The sequence below is a fragment of the Myxine glutinosa genome, chromosome 12 (assembly GCF_964187855.1).
Source record: "Myxine glutinosa chromosome 12, kmMyxGlut1.1, whole genome shotgun sequence".
In the NCBI taxonomy this organism is placed as follows: domain Eukaryota; kingdom Metazoa; phylum Chordata; class Myxini; order Myxiniformes; family Myxinidae; genus Myxine; species Myxine glutinosa.
Genome location: NC_136272.1, coordinates 73,638,102 through 73,652,271, shown reverse-complemented (window position 1 = coordinate 73,652,271; position 14,170 = coordinate 73,638,102). Strand labels below are relative to the sequence as shown.

Sequence of the window (14,170 nt, the reverse complement as noted above, 5' to 3'; positions counted from 1 at the left end):
GACACTGCATTGAATCTGGTAACATAAGAACACTGCATTGAATCTGGTAACATAACAACACTGTATTGAATCTGGTAACATAAGAACACTGCATTGAATCTGGTAACATAACAACACTGCATTGAATCTGGTAACATAACAACACTGCATTGAATCTGGTAACATAACAACACTGTATTGAATCTGGTAACATAAGAACACTGCATTGAATCTGGTAACATAACAACACTGCATTGAATCTGGTAACATAAGAACACTGCATTGAATCTGGTAACATAAGAACACTGCATTGAATCTGGTAACATAACAACACTGTATTGAATCTGGTAACATAACAACACTGTATTGAATCTGGTAACATAAGAACACTGCATTGAATCTGGTAACATAACAACACTGCATTGAATCTGCTAACATAACAACACTGTATTCAATCTGGTAACATAACAACACTGTATTGAATCTGGTAACATAACACTGCATTCAATCTGCTAACATAACAACACTGTATTCAATCTGGTAACATAACAACACTGTATTAAATCTGGTAACATAACAACACTATTAAATCTGGTAACATAACAACACTATTGAATCTGGTAACATAACACTGCATTGAATCTGCTAACATAACAACACTGTATTGAATCTGGTAACATAAGACACTGCATTGAATCTGGTAACATAAGAACACTGCATTGAATCTGGTAACATAACAACACTGTATTGAATCTGGTAACATAAGAACACTGCATTGAATCTGGTAACATAAGAACACTGCATTGAATCTGGTAACATAACAACACTGTATTGAATCTGGTGACATAACACTGCATTGAATCTGGTAGCATAACAACACTGCATTGAATCTGCGAACATAACAACACTAAATTGAATCTGGTAACATAACACTGCATTGAATCTGGTAACATAACAACACTGTATTAAATCTGGTAACATAACAACACTAAATTGAATCTGGTAACATAACACTGCATTGAATCTGGTAACATAACACTGCATTGGATCTGGTAACATAACAACACTGCATTGGATCTGGTAACATAACAACACTGTATTCAATCTGGTAACATAAGAACACTGCATTAAATCTGGTAACATAACAACACTGTATTGAATCTGGTAACATAAGACACTGCAATGAATCTGATAACATAACAACACTGCATTGAATCTGGTAACATAAGAACACTGCATTGAATCTGATAACATAACAACACTGCATTGAATCTGGTAACATAAGAACACTGCATTGAATCTGGTGACATAAGAACACTGCATTGAATCTGGTAACATAACAACACTGTATTGAATCTGGTAACATAACAACACTGCATTGAATCTGGTAACATAACAACACTGCATTGAATCTGGTAACATAACAACACTGCATTGAATCTGGTAACATAAGAACACTGCATTGAATCTGGTAACATAACAACACTGTATTCAATCTGGTAACATAACAACACTGTATTGAATCTGGTAACATAACAACACTGTATTGAATCTGGTAACATAACGACACTGTGTTGAATCTGGTAACAGAAGAACACTGCATTGAATCTGGTAACATAAGAACACTGCATTGAATCTGGTAACATAAGAACACTGCATTGAATCTGATAACATAACAACACTGCATTGAATCTGGTAACATAAGAACACTGCATTGAATCTGGTAACATAAGAACACTGCATTAAATCTGGTAACATAAGAACACTGCATTGGATCTGGTAACATAAGAACACTGCATTGAATCTGGTAACATAACAACACTGCATTGAATCTGGTAACATAAGAACACTGCATTGAATCTGGTAACATAACAACACTGTATTCAATCTGGTAACATAACAACACTGTATTCAATCTGGTAACATAACAACACTGTATTGAATCTGGTAACATAACGACACTGTGTTGAATCTGGTAACAGAAGAACACTGCATTGAATCTGGTAACATAAGAACACTGCATTGAATCTGGTAACATAAGAACACTGCATTGAATCTGATAACATAACAACACTGCATTGAATCTGGTAACATAAGAACACTGCATTGAATCTGGTAACATAAGAACACTGCATTAAATCTGGTAACATAAGAACACTGCATTGGATCTGGTAACATAAGAACACTGCATTGAATCTGGTAACATAACAACACTGCATTGCATCTGGTAACATAAGAACACTGCATTGAATCTGGTAACATAAGAACACTGCATTAAATCTGGTAGCATAAGAACACTGCATTGGATCTGGTAACATAACAACACTGCATTGAATCTGGTAACATAAGAACACTGCATTGAATCTGATAACATAACAACACTGTATTGAATCTGGTAACATAAGAACACTGTTTTGAATCTGGTAACATAACAACACTGTATTGAATCTGGTAACATAACGACACTGTGTTGAATCTGGTAACAGAAGAACACTGCATTGAATCTGGTAACATAAGAACACTGCATTGAATCTGGTAACATAAGAACACTGCATTGAATCTGGTAACATAATAACACTGCATTGAATCTGATAACATAACAACACTGCATTGAATCTGGTAACATAAGAACACTGCATTGAATCTGGTAACATAAGAACACTGCATTGAATCTGGTAACATAAGAACACTGCATTGAATCTGATAACATAACAACACTGCATTGAATATGGTAACATAAGAACACTGCATTGAATCTGGTAACATAAGAACACTGCATTAAATCTGGTAACATAAGAACACTGCATTGAATCTGGTAACATAAGAACACTGCATTGAATCTGATAACATAACAACACTGCATTGAATCTGGTAACATAAGAACACTGCATTGAATCTGGTAACATAAGAACACTGCATTAAATCTGGTAACATAAGAACACTGTATTGAATCTGGTAACATAAGAACACTGTATTGAATCTGGTAACAGAAGAACACTGTATTGAATCTGGTAACATAAGAACACTGCATTGAATCTGGTAACATAAGAACACTGCATTGAATCTGGTAACATAAGAACACTGCATTGAATCTGGTAACATAAGAACACTGCATTGAATCTGGTAACATAAGAACACTGCATTGAATCTGGTAACATAAGAACACTGCATTGAATCTGGTAACATAACAACACTGCATTGAATCTGGTAACATAAGAACACTGCATTGAATCTGGTAACATAAGAACACTGCATTGAATCTGGTAACATAAGAACACTGCATTGAATCTGGTAACATAAGAACAATGTATTGAATCTGGTAACATAAGAACACTGTATTGAATCTGGTAACAGAAGAACACTGTATTGAATCTGGTAACATAAGAACACTGCATTGAATCTGGTAACATAAGAACACTGCATTGAATCTGGTAACATAAGAACACTGCATTGAATCTGGTAACATAAGAACACTGCATTGAATCTGGTAACATAAGAACACTGCATTGAATCTGGTAACATAAGAACACTGCATTGAATCTGGTAACATAACAACACTGCATTGAATCTGGTAACATAAGAACACTGCATTGAATCTGGTAACATAAGAACACTGCATTGAATCTGGTAACATAACACTGCATTGGATCTGGTAACATAACAACACTGTATTGAATCTGGTAACATAACAACACTGTATTGAATCTGGTAACATAACAACACTGTATTGAATCTGGTAACATAACAACACTGTGTTGAATCTGGTAACATAACAACACTTTGTGGGGTAAAAACACAGGTATTGAATGTGGAATTACACCAACACAAGCATGGAGTTCAGATGGGTCGAGGGATCACCAAATAGGCCAACTCATTGAGATGTATTTGAAAAATGTAATAACTTTTAATACTTTGCTTATTCTTAATTGTTAATGCAGTTTTTCATAAAATGTTTATTACTGGAGCAGTTTGTCCTACACGATATTGTCTTGTTGATTACAACCTCCGACAACCTACATTGTCCCACATGCGCAGGTTTATCATTTTCATATCCCCAAAACGAACCACATGCTTGAACTGTTTGACAATATATAATACTCATTTGTACCTCTTGTTACCTCCGCCACAAAAGGTGGAGGGAGGTTTTGTTTTCACCCCTGTCTGTCTGTCTGTTTGTGAACAACATATCTCAAAAAGTTGTGGACGGATTCAAACGAAATTTTGCAGAGACGTAGCGTATGTGACAATGACGAAATGATTAGATTTTGGTGAAGATCCGGATTCGGATCTGGCTACGAGAATTTTTAAAGTGATTCTTCACCATTGGGAGATAGGGCCAAAAACGACATATAGCAGGATATCTGAAACATTTGTGGACACATTTGGACGAAACTTGGTGGACAAGTTGGGTGTCTGACAAGGACGATTTGGTGCGATTTTGGTGAAGATCTGAGTATGGATTCCGATATGAGAATTATTTAATTTTTTTCAGTGATTCTTCACCATTGAGTGATCGGGCTAAAACCAACATAAAGCAGGATATCTCAAAAGGTTGCGGACGGATTTGGACGAAACTTGGTAGACAGGTTGTGTGTGTGACAAGGAAGAATCGATTAAATTTTGGTGAAGATCCGGATTCGGATCCGGCTAGTAGAATTTTTAAAGTGATTCTTCACCATTGGGAGAAAGGGCCAAAAACGACACATAGCAGGATATCTCAAACATTTGTGGACACATTTGGACGAAACTTGGTGGACAAGTTGGGTGTCTGACAAGGACGATTTGCTGCGATTTTGGTGAAGATCTGAATATGGATTCGGATAAGAGAATTATTTTATTTTTAAAGTGATTCTTCACCATTGGGAGAAAGGGCCAAAAACGACACATAGCAGGATATCTTAAAACGTTGTGCATGTATTTGGACGAAACTTGGTAGACAGGTTGTGTGTGTGACAAGGAAGAATCGATTCAATTTTGGTGAAGATCTGGATTCGGATCCGGCTAGTAGAATTTTTAAAGTGATTCTTCACCATTGGGAGATAGGGCCAAAAACGACACATAGCAGGATATCTCAAAAAGTTGTGGACGGATGATTTTGATTAAATGTGATTCTGTGTTGTGATTTTCTGGTCTACTCTGGGATACAAAACGTAAACTGTTCACCTGGCGAGGTATGCTCTCTGCTGAGTGCCGTTCTAGTTTATTTTGCTTTTTAATTGATCTTGTACTCGCAGGGATACCCGGCGTTGCCCAGTCCATCTTCCCACTCCTTTCCCTGCCTCCTCCGACCCCACCGCACCCCTCCTTCTGTACTCCCACTTGGACAGGTGACCATGACGGGCCATGACCTGCTCATGGTAACATATATTTCCCGTTTTCCGCATATCTCGCGGGATTGTGAGTTGGACAGGTGACCGTGATGGGTGGAGAGGGGGTTTTGAAGGCTCGGACCAGGGAGAGGATTGACGCCTTATGGTTGGGAAGGGGAGGGTGAGGACTTGGGGTTTCTGAGAGGTTGAGGAGCAGGGGGTTTGGAGAGTTGAGGACTTGAAGTCACATATTTTACATTACAGTACGTGGGATTTCCGTGGGTCCGTACTAGTGTTTTAATAATCTATTGTTTGTAAACTTGTTTAATTCTCCCTTTTGCTGCTTTTTCTTCAATCCCCGGCTGATGAAAAGCTTTTAATCTGCCCTTCATCCCGACAAGTGATAATCCAAACGATTCCGTGAGTGTATTCGGGATTTTTTTTTTCATTGTACTGTATTACCAATCGGACAACCACAATGTTATCAAAACGTTGTGTATACTCAGATAAACATTGCTTTTCACCCATTTTCATCCATGATTCAGGTATTATAAAGATCTCCACTACATATTGTTGTTCTTTGTCTTCATCAACAAGTTTCCTTTTCCGGGAAGAGTATTTTGATGCTGCAACTCATTTGTTTTCATTTAATGGGACTTCACATCTAATTGTCTTTGTTTATATGATCAACATCTCCCATTATAGTTATCGTTATGGATGTTGCATCACAAGCGCTTTTGACAATTCCCCACAACCTCCTTGAGGCTGTGTGTTAAACCTCCACTCATAGAGACATCAGACTTACAGTGAAGGAAAGATGTGTGCTCCTGTTCTACATTTTGAAAGATGTTTTGTATTTCTCTCCTTGGTTAATGCAGCGGCGGCTGTTACACTGTTAACCGCATCAGTCAGCCTGCCTGGTCTTTAGAAGCCTTTTTTGGCCAGATGGTCAGCACAGCCCCGAGTGAAAGGAATCTATTCACGGACACGGTTTTGGCTCCTTGGATATCATCTCTGCTGAGAAGAGCCCTTTCTATATAAAAAAAGGTTTAAAATGGTGAACGTTGTTTAACGAAGCCAAGGTTGCGTATGTTATTCGGCCCTAAGACCAAAGTACACTGTCAAACCTAGCTTGTTGAACTAATAGGGCACGAATGCACTTTGACCCCTAGCTCAAAGCTTATGATAACACAAAGCATTCCAGCCCACAAGGCCAGAGTGAATGGTCGTAGCATAACTGCTTGGGGCCCACTGGACATTACCCACATCATTCGAGGAGTGGGGGTGAGAGGACAGGGTATGAGAAATAGGGAGACAACGGGGGACAGATGTAGAAGAAGGCAGCACTCTTGTAAGATCAAGAGGAGGGGTACCATAACAAACACTCCAAACATAATTTTGCTTTCTTCCCAATACAACAGTTGATCAATATTGAATCGATGAAATTCCTACAAACTAATACAACAACAACAGGCATTTTAAGGCCAATTTCCCTGATAGAGCAGGGGTTAGTCTTGCAGTCCTCATGACAATCTTCTCCATTTTGCTCTATTTTCTGCATCTCCCCTTGTTAACCCCCTTGCTCGCATTACTTCTTTCACCACCTTTAGCCATGTCTTCCTCGGTCTTCCCCGTCCTCTACTTCCTTCTGCATTCATTTCCATCATTCTTCTCAACCAGTCACTTTCATCCTTCCTCAACACATGACCAAACCATCTCAACCTATTCCTCTTCACAGCATCCATCACAGGCTCTATTCCCATCATCTTTCGCAATTCATCATTTGTCTTCCTCTCTCTCAACGATACTCCGCACATCCACCGAACCATTCGCATTTCCACCCTTTCCAGCCTTCGTTGCTGCTCTACGTTCATTACCCATGTCTCGCTCCCATAAATCATAACACTTCTCACACATGGAGCATACACCTTTCCGTTCAGCTTCAACGACACTCCCCTCCTCGTCAGCACGCCACTCAGTTCCCGAAACTTCTGCCATGCACATCTCACTCGAGCAACCGTTGCCGTGTCTGATCCACCTTCTCCATTCAGCATGTCTCCGAGGTAGCAAAATGTTTTCACACCTTCCAGCTTCATGCCGTCTCCAATATCCAACTCAACATTTCCTCCATCTGCAGCTCCCTCTGTGCACACCTTACACTTGAAAGTAGCTGCCACACTGGTTAATGACCCTCTCAAACCGCTACATTTTTGATGAACCCACTCAGCGCACATTGTACATTGAATGGAGTTCACTCCGACACCCTTCCTGCACACAGCACATGGCCACTTCCCAGTTCTTTCCACATCACCACATGCTTTACCACTTGCCATCACCTTCGTCTTTCCTATATTCACCTTCAGACCTTTTGTCTCCATATATTCCTTTCACTTGTTCATCTTCTCCTTCAGTCCATCCATACTTTCCGCAATCAACACCAGATCATCTGCATACAACAGCTCCCACGGTAAACCGTCCTTTACGTTCCGAGCCAGCACCCTCCATCACAGCTACAAATAGTAGTGGATTTAGTACCGACCCCTGATGCACTCCCACCTTCACCTCAAACTCACCACTGTTCCCGTCCTTTGTCCTTACAGCTGTGCGCGCTCTCTCGTACATCGCCATCACTACACTGATCAACCATTCCTCCACTCCTAACTTCCTCAATGGCCATGCCACTACTTCACGTGGAACCCTATCGAATGCTTTCTCCAGATCAACAAACCCAAGAAACAACTTCTTCCTCTTCTCCATGTACTTCTCCTGCAACTGCCTTAGAATAAAAAGCGCGTCTGTCATTCCTCTTCCTGGCATAAATCCAAACTGCATTTCGTCGATCTTAATAATTCCTACAAACTACAAACAATTTTTTTCAACCTGGTTTGGTACATTCCACCCACAATGCCTCATCACAATTTTAAGACTTCATTAATTCCTACAAACTAATGAAGTCTTAAAATTGTGACGAGGCATCGTGGGTGGAAAGTACCAAATCGGGTTGAAAAGTTGTCATCTACCAAATAAAACACAGTCAGTTTGTGTATTTGTACAGATGTCTGTCCCCCTTCATAAGGGTAGGTTTAAAAGGCCAATCTTTTAACACGAATGTCTGTTCACTATGGTCTATTTTTCAGGAAAAAAACTAACTCGAAAAACATTTTCGGTAAGAGTAATTGTCTCTTCTGTTGGAATTGTAGACGGTGGCTTGCAAACCGAGCCTCAAGGGCGGTGTACAGAAGCGTTTAAAAAAATAAAAATAAAGACAAGCTACAGGGGCGTGAAATTTGCTGCACGTGATGTGCAACACGTGCAACGTAAACGAAGTGTTCATTTACATCCATAGGATGTCCAATAAATAAAGAAGATATAAGCGCGCTTTGACACCAGGCCGAGGCTTCAGACTTTGGCATGCTCACGAGGCTGCACCGTCCAATAAACTGTTCCAACCCGTCCTTTTTGATTGGCATTTTACGACTTGATCATAAAGCGTTCGGGAAGAACTTTGAGACCGTGAACCTTTCAAATCCAGACTGCCTTTCTTTAATCCTTCCGGTACTGGGATGTTTACATCAAATAAGAAATGATAACATTAACATCCGGAATTTTAACTTCTGCTTCCCATCTTATTATACACTCTCAACATCCTTACTATCACCATTCAATCCTTCAGAACTAGAGCAATATTCTTCCAAATTCAATGGATTCAAGTTCTCGGTTTTCCACTGCATAAAGCCACAGGCATGAGTTCATGAAGTTTGTGCATTTGTGAATATTAATATTTGATGGTATCATGAAAGACATAGAAGCATTCAACGCCTTCATCCCTATATTGATCAAAGCCAAAGCCAAAGCCAGTAAAACACAATTGTTTTGACGTGTCGGAGATGCTTAACCACATGCAACAGAGAACATTTGTGAGTTTGACATTTGTAGGTCAACACCTAGAGGTGGCAGCAATATTAAAAAAGTGTGACGGCACAACAAACGGCCATTGTTTCACAACATGAAGCACCGCTGCGATGTATTATAGACATTGACGAATAAGCACCTATTATCATCATTGAAGGGTTGGTGCAATACAGTGCAAAGCCAAAGTTGGTCGATGAGAAGACATGAACGTTGAAATGTTTGAATAATTCCTTCATTCACTTCAGTTGGTGGAATGTGTAGCTGTTAACAATTTACGTATTGTTACGGATTCGTCACTTCCGTTGTGGTGGTTTGCATCCACTGTAAATATTTCTGATTCCATATACTGTTATTGCTTTCAAAAGGTTTATTGTCCATGAGCTGTTTTCAAAAGGTAAAAAAGTTAATGTTAAAAGAAACAGGAAACCGGATCGGGAACCGGAGGACGAAGAGAAAAAAAGGGCGGAGCAAGAGAGTCGGACAAGAAGGAGCCGAGCTATTTGCGGTCTGGAGTGAACGTTGGCGAACAACAGTCACTAGCGAACTTTCGGGTTTCCCAGGGAAGGGATTCCTACGACAGAGTGGTTAGCGCTGTGACAGATTAACCTACGTGTCAGGTTTTGCGATCGATTCAGGAGAGAATCATCGCTGTGCCGTGCGCCACGAGACCGGGTTGTCGGCCATTTTGACTCGCGCAGGACTTGTGCTTCGCTCGCGGTTTCGTCTCTTTTCGACCATCTCCACCGCATGCAGACGTCGATCTGGGGCGTGTGTGTGACATGGCTTTTTGAAGGTTACTTCGTCCATACCCGGGGGTGTGATCTCTCAGTCGCCTGTGGGGAGCCTTTGGATTTTTCAGTCGCCTTGAGGGCGCCTTTGTACAGCTTCGGCTGTGTGACTGTACTGTACGTGCCATCCGCACGGGATTCTGGTCTCGATTGGACATCGTTCTGGCGATTGCTGGAGCGAATCAACTTCGTCTTGAAGCCGGGAATAAGAGACATTGGGGAATGTTCTTGTTTCACTCACTTGGAGCACAGTGAGTTATATATTACAAAACTGATGGTACCATCATAGGACATATTGATTGTACTTTTGAATACTATTGTGTTGTACTGTTATTCTTGTGTGATCTTAATACAATATTTGTTTGTGAGTAACAATTGGGGTGGCTTCTCCGTTGATCTTTGACACACAGAATAACACATTTTTCTGCCGTGACTCTTCTCGGGGCTCGGAGGTACACCATGACTAGGGGGTCGGGGAGGAGCACGTAACAGTTTCCTGAACCATTTATGTGAATGGGAGGAATCTTTACCTGTGCCACCAAAGGTGGATGGAGATTATGTTTTCACCCCTGTCTGTTTGTATATCCGTTTGTCTGTGAACAGAATATCTCGAAAAGTTGTAGACGGATTCGGACGAAATTAGGCGGAGATGTAGCGAAAGTGACAAGAACGAAATGATTAGATTTTGGTGAAGATTCGGATCTGGCTACTAGAATTTTAAAAGTGATTCTTCACCATTGGGAGTTGGGCCAAAAACTATACACAGCAGGATATCTCAAAAAGTTGTGGAGGGATTTGGACAAAACTTGGCGGAGATGTAGCGTATGTGACAAGGACGAAATGATTAGATTTTGATGAACATCCGGATTCGGATCCGGCTAGTAGAATTTTTTAAGCGATTCTTCACCATTGGGAGATAGGACCAAAAACGATACATAGCGGGACATCTCAAAAAGTTGTGGACGGATTTGGACGAAACCTGATGGACAGGTTGGGTGTCTGACGAGGAAGAATGGATTCAATTTTGGTGAAGATCCGGATTCGGATCCGGCTAGTCGAAGTTTTTACGTGATTCTTCACCATTGAGTGATATGGCCAACCAGGTGGAGGTATACTCTCTACTGAGTGCCGTTCTAGTTGAATCTGTTGAGCTTGCTTATCTCGACATCAAAGCATTGTGTTGGCCAAACGGTTAAGGTGGCTGCCTTAAGATCCCAGGGTCTTCAGTTCAAGCCCATGTCGTTCCGTTGAATGAACACCAGGGTGGTTGACTCAGTCTGTCACCCGTCTGAGGATGGCAAAACGAGCACCAGCTAGCTGGTAAGGGGACATTTCATCAGCGGCATAGCCACGCCCCTCAAAAATGATGCAACCAGCAGCATCAGGCTGCATACAAATAAATAATTTTAAAATCTCAACATCGATCAACTGTGGCTTCACACTTCACTGCGTCAATCCTTAAATTTCTGCACCTCATATCGCGACGGATTTTGTTCTGAATCTCGCCACATGGCTGCATGATGTTATCTCGCATGTTGTGTGTTTTCCATGTTGGAGTCTTTACAATACAGATGCAATGGAATGATTTCATGCTGGCAGTTTTGACATTGGCACGTACCAACATGTAACATGATTCCATCACGAAGCGGCGTTGTCGGTAATAACTGCTAGTTTGAATAAATGCTACATTTTGGATGCAGCCGACTGTGTCATACACTCAGTACTGAGGTGTACCACAAGCTCCTTGGCCAAGCTGCACACTTTGGTGTTCATGGATTTCATCAATTTAAATTCTGTGCATCTCTCTCTCTCTCTCTCTCCCTCTCTCTCTCTCCCTCTCTCTCTCTCCCCCCGTCTGTCTGCGGCTGACGCTCTCTCGCGGTGTCTGTCTGTCGCTGACGCTCTCTCGCCCTGTCTGTCTGTCGATCTCTCCCCCTGTCTGTCTGTCGATCTCTCCCCCTGTCTGTCTGTCGATCTCTCGCCCTGTCTGTCTGTCGATCTCTCCCCCTGTCTGTCTGTCGATCTCTCGCCTTGTCTGTCTGTCGATCTCTCGCCTTGTCTGTCTGTCGATCTCTCGCCTTGTCTGTCTGTCGATCTCTCGCCTTGTCTGTCTGTAGATCTCTCGCCCTGTCTGTCTGTCGTTCTCTCGCTCTCTCACTCTATCTGCCGGTTGGTCTCTTACTATGGCTGTCTGTTACTCTCTTGCTATGTTTGTGTTTAACTCTCTCGCTATGTCTGTCTGTCTCTCACTCTCTCTCACTCTGTCTGTCACACTCTTGCTCTCTCGTTTTGTCTGTCTGTCGCTCTGTCTCTCCCTCTCGTTTTGTCTGGCTGTTGCCCTCACTCTCTCCCACTGTCGCGCTCTCTCTCTTTATTTGTATCTTTCTATTTGTCCTTCTCTGTCTTTATCTCTGTCTGCCTTTGTCTCTATCTCTCTCTGTCTTTCTCTTTGTTTCTGTCTCCCTCTTTGCCTCTGTTACACTGTATCACTGTCTCACTGTATTATTGTCTCATTGTCTCACTGTATTACTCTCTCTCTCTCTCTCCCTCTCTCTCTCTCCCTCTCTCTCTCCCGCTCTCCCCTTCTCTCTCTCTCCCTCTCCCGCTCTCCCCTCCTCTCTCTCTCCCTCTCGCGCTCTCCCCTCCTCTCTCTCACCCTCTCCCGCTCTCCCCTCTCTCTCTCTCTCTCCCTCTCTCTCTCTCCCACTCTCCCCTTCTCTCTCTCCCCTTCTCTCTCGCTCCCTCTCCCACTCTCCCCTTCTCTCTCTCTCTTTCCCTCTCTGCCCCCTCACTCTCTCCCTCTCTCTCTCTCCCTCTCCCACTCTTCCCTTCTCTCCCTCTCCCTCCTTCTCGCTCTCTCTCTCTCCACTCTCCCCTTCTCTCTCTCTCCCTCTCCCACTCTCCTCGTCTCTCTCTCCCTCTCCCACTCTCTCTCTCTCTCTTCCCTTCTCTCTCTCTCCCTCCCTCTCTCCCCCCTCCCTCCCCCCGTCTCTCCCTCCCACACCTCCCCCACTCCCCACTCTCTCCCTTGTGATAGGTTCATGGTAACTTTGCACATTAATCCTGAACAATGCACGACTGCTATCATTCTACGTTACAAAACCACATAATCAAACTGCCGATCAGATGAGATGATGACGGGCAGTTTTCCATTGATTGTCGACATTGGGCATACACGTGGTTGCCATGTTGTTGATCCCTGGCACGTAACCACATCGCATGCGGTGCACTAGCAGAGGAGCTGCGTGCAGTTTGCCTGGTTTTCCCAGCGCCACCATTCTCCCTCTTGCTGACATCGACACACCGAGCAATTCACAGCGACGTCACTACCTGCAGGTATGACGAGTGAGCCAGCATAGCAATTGGGACCTGCGGACGGGGGTGACAATGGCAGCGCAAGTTGTTTTGACAATAAGAAACTTTACCAATAAGTTATGCAAATAAATCCTCGCTCACCCGCACATGGTTGGCCATATACAATGTAAGCAGCTCTTTAATAAGCTTATAACCCCTTATACCTGACTCCAAATGATCCGAATCTATTGTATTTCAGGTTCACCACCCAAATGAATATCATGTCGCACCTCCAACTGCACTGGAGTATGTGCCTCCAGCCATATGAGGTTTAACGAATTGTGAAATGGGTATGGATGGACCTGTTATGGCCAATGTGGATAAGACCTGGCTGCCCCCATAGAAAAATCCGAGAAGTTGTTCAGAAATTGACAAAAACTGATAATGATCAAATCTAGTAACTTTCTCTTTTTTTTCTTTTTTTTTCCATTGTGAATTTTGTTTCACTTTAACATCTTAAACCAAAAGTATCAACTTGATGTGTAATTTTGTCTGGTGTATTTTCCCGAATAATCTTGGAATGCACTGTTTGAGTCGGTGATGCGTTCTGCCCGAGACCGTATTACTGACCGTCGTTGCAGATGGGGCAGCACCTGTGTGCGTCGTACACGGGGTTGACGCAGGGGGGTATGGGACAGGCGCTCACGGTGCAGTGCACCTCACCGTCGGCTCCGCAGACGCAGCTCTCACATGGCGACAGCTGCGGTCACGAAACATGCGTCTTCACCAAACAGTTTCACTCGACTAAGGGAATTCTTCCGAGCCCCCAAATGACACGTGTTTCAATATAACAATTGTACATGCTGGAGCCAAACAAAAGAGAATTAG

General features: G+C 42.4%; 1 protein-coding gene and 1 long non-coding RNA gene across 2 annotated transcripts in view; both read right to left on the bottom strand.

Annotated features, from left to right (window-relative positions):
* Window positions 1-14,170, bottom strand: part of HPRT1 (hypoxanthine phosphoribosyltransferase 1) — a 684,029-nt gene that overhangs the window by 279,690 nt on the left and 390,169 nt on the right. The window lies entirely within an intron of this gene.
* LOC137437515 (uncharacterized) overlaps window positions 13,022-14,170 on the bottom strand; it is a 47,847-nt gene continuing 46,698 nt past the window's right edge. The window contains exons 2-3 of the long non-coding RNA XR_010986545.1: window positions 13,913-14,042; window positions 13,022-13,357 (exon numbers count right to left, since the gene is read on the bottom strand). This is a non-coding gene — a long non-coding RNA (uncharacterized LOC137437515). The remainder of the gene's footprint in view (window positions 13,358-13,912; window positions 14,043-14,170) is intronic.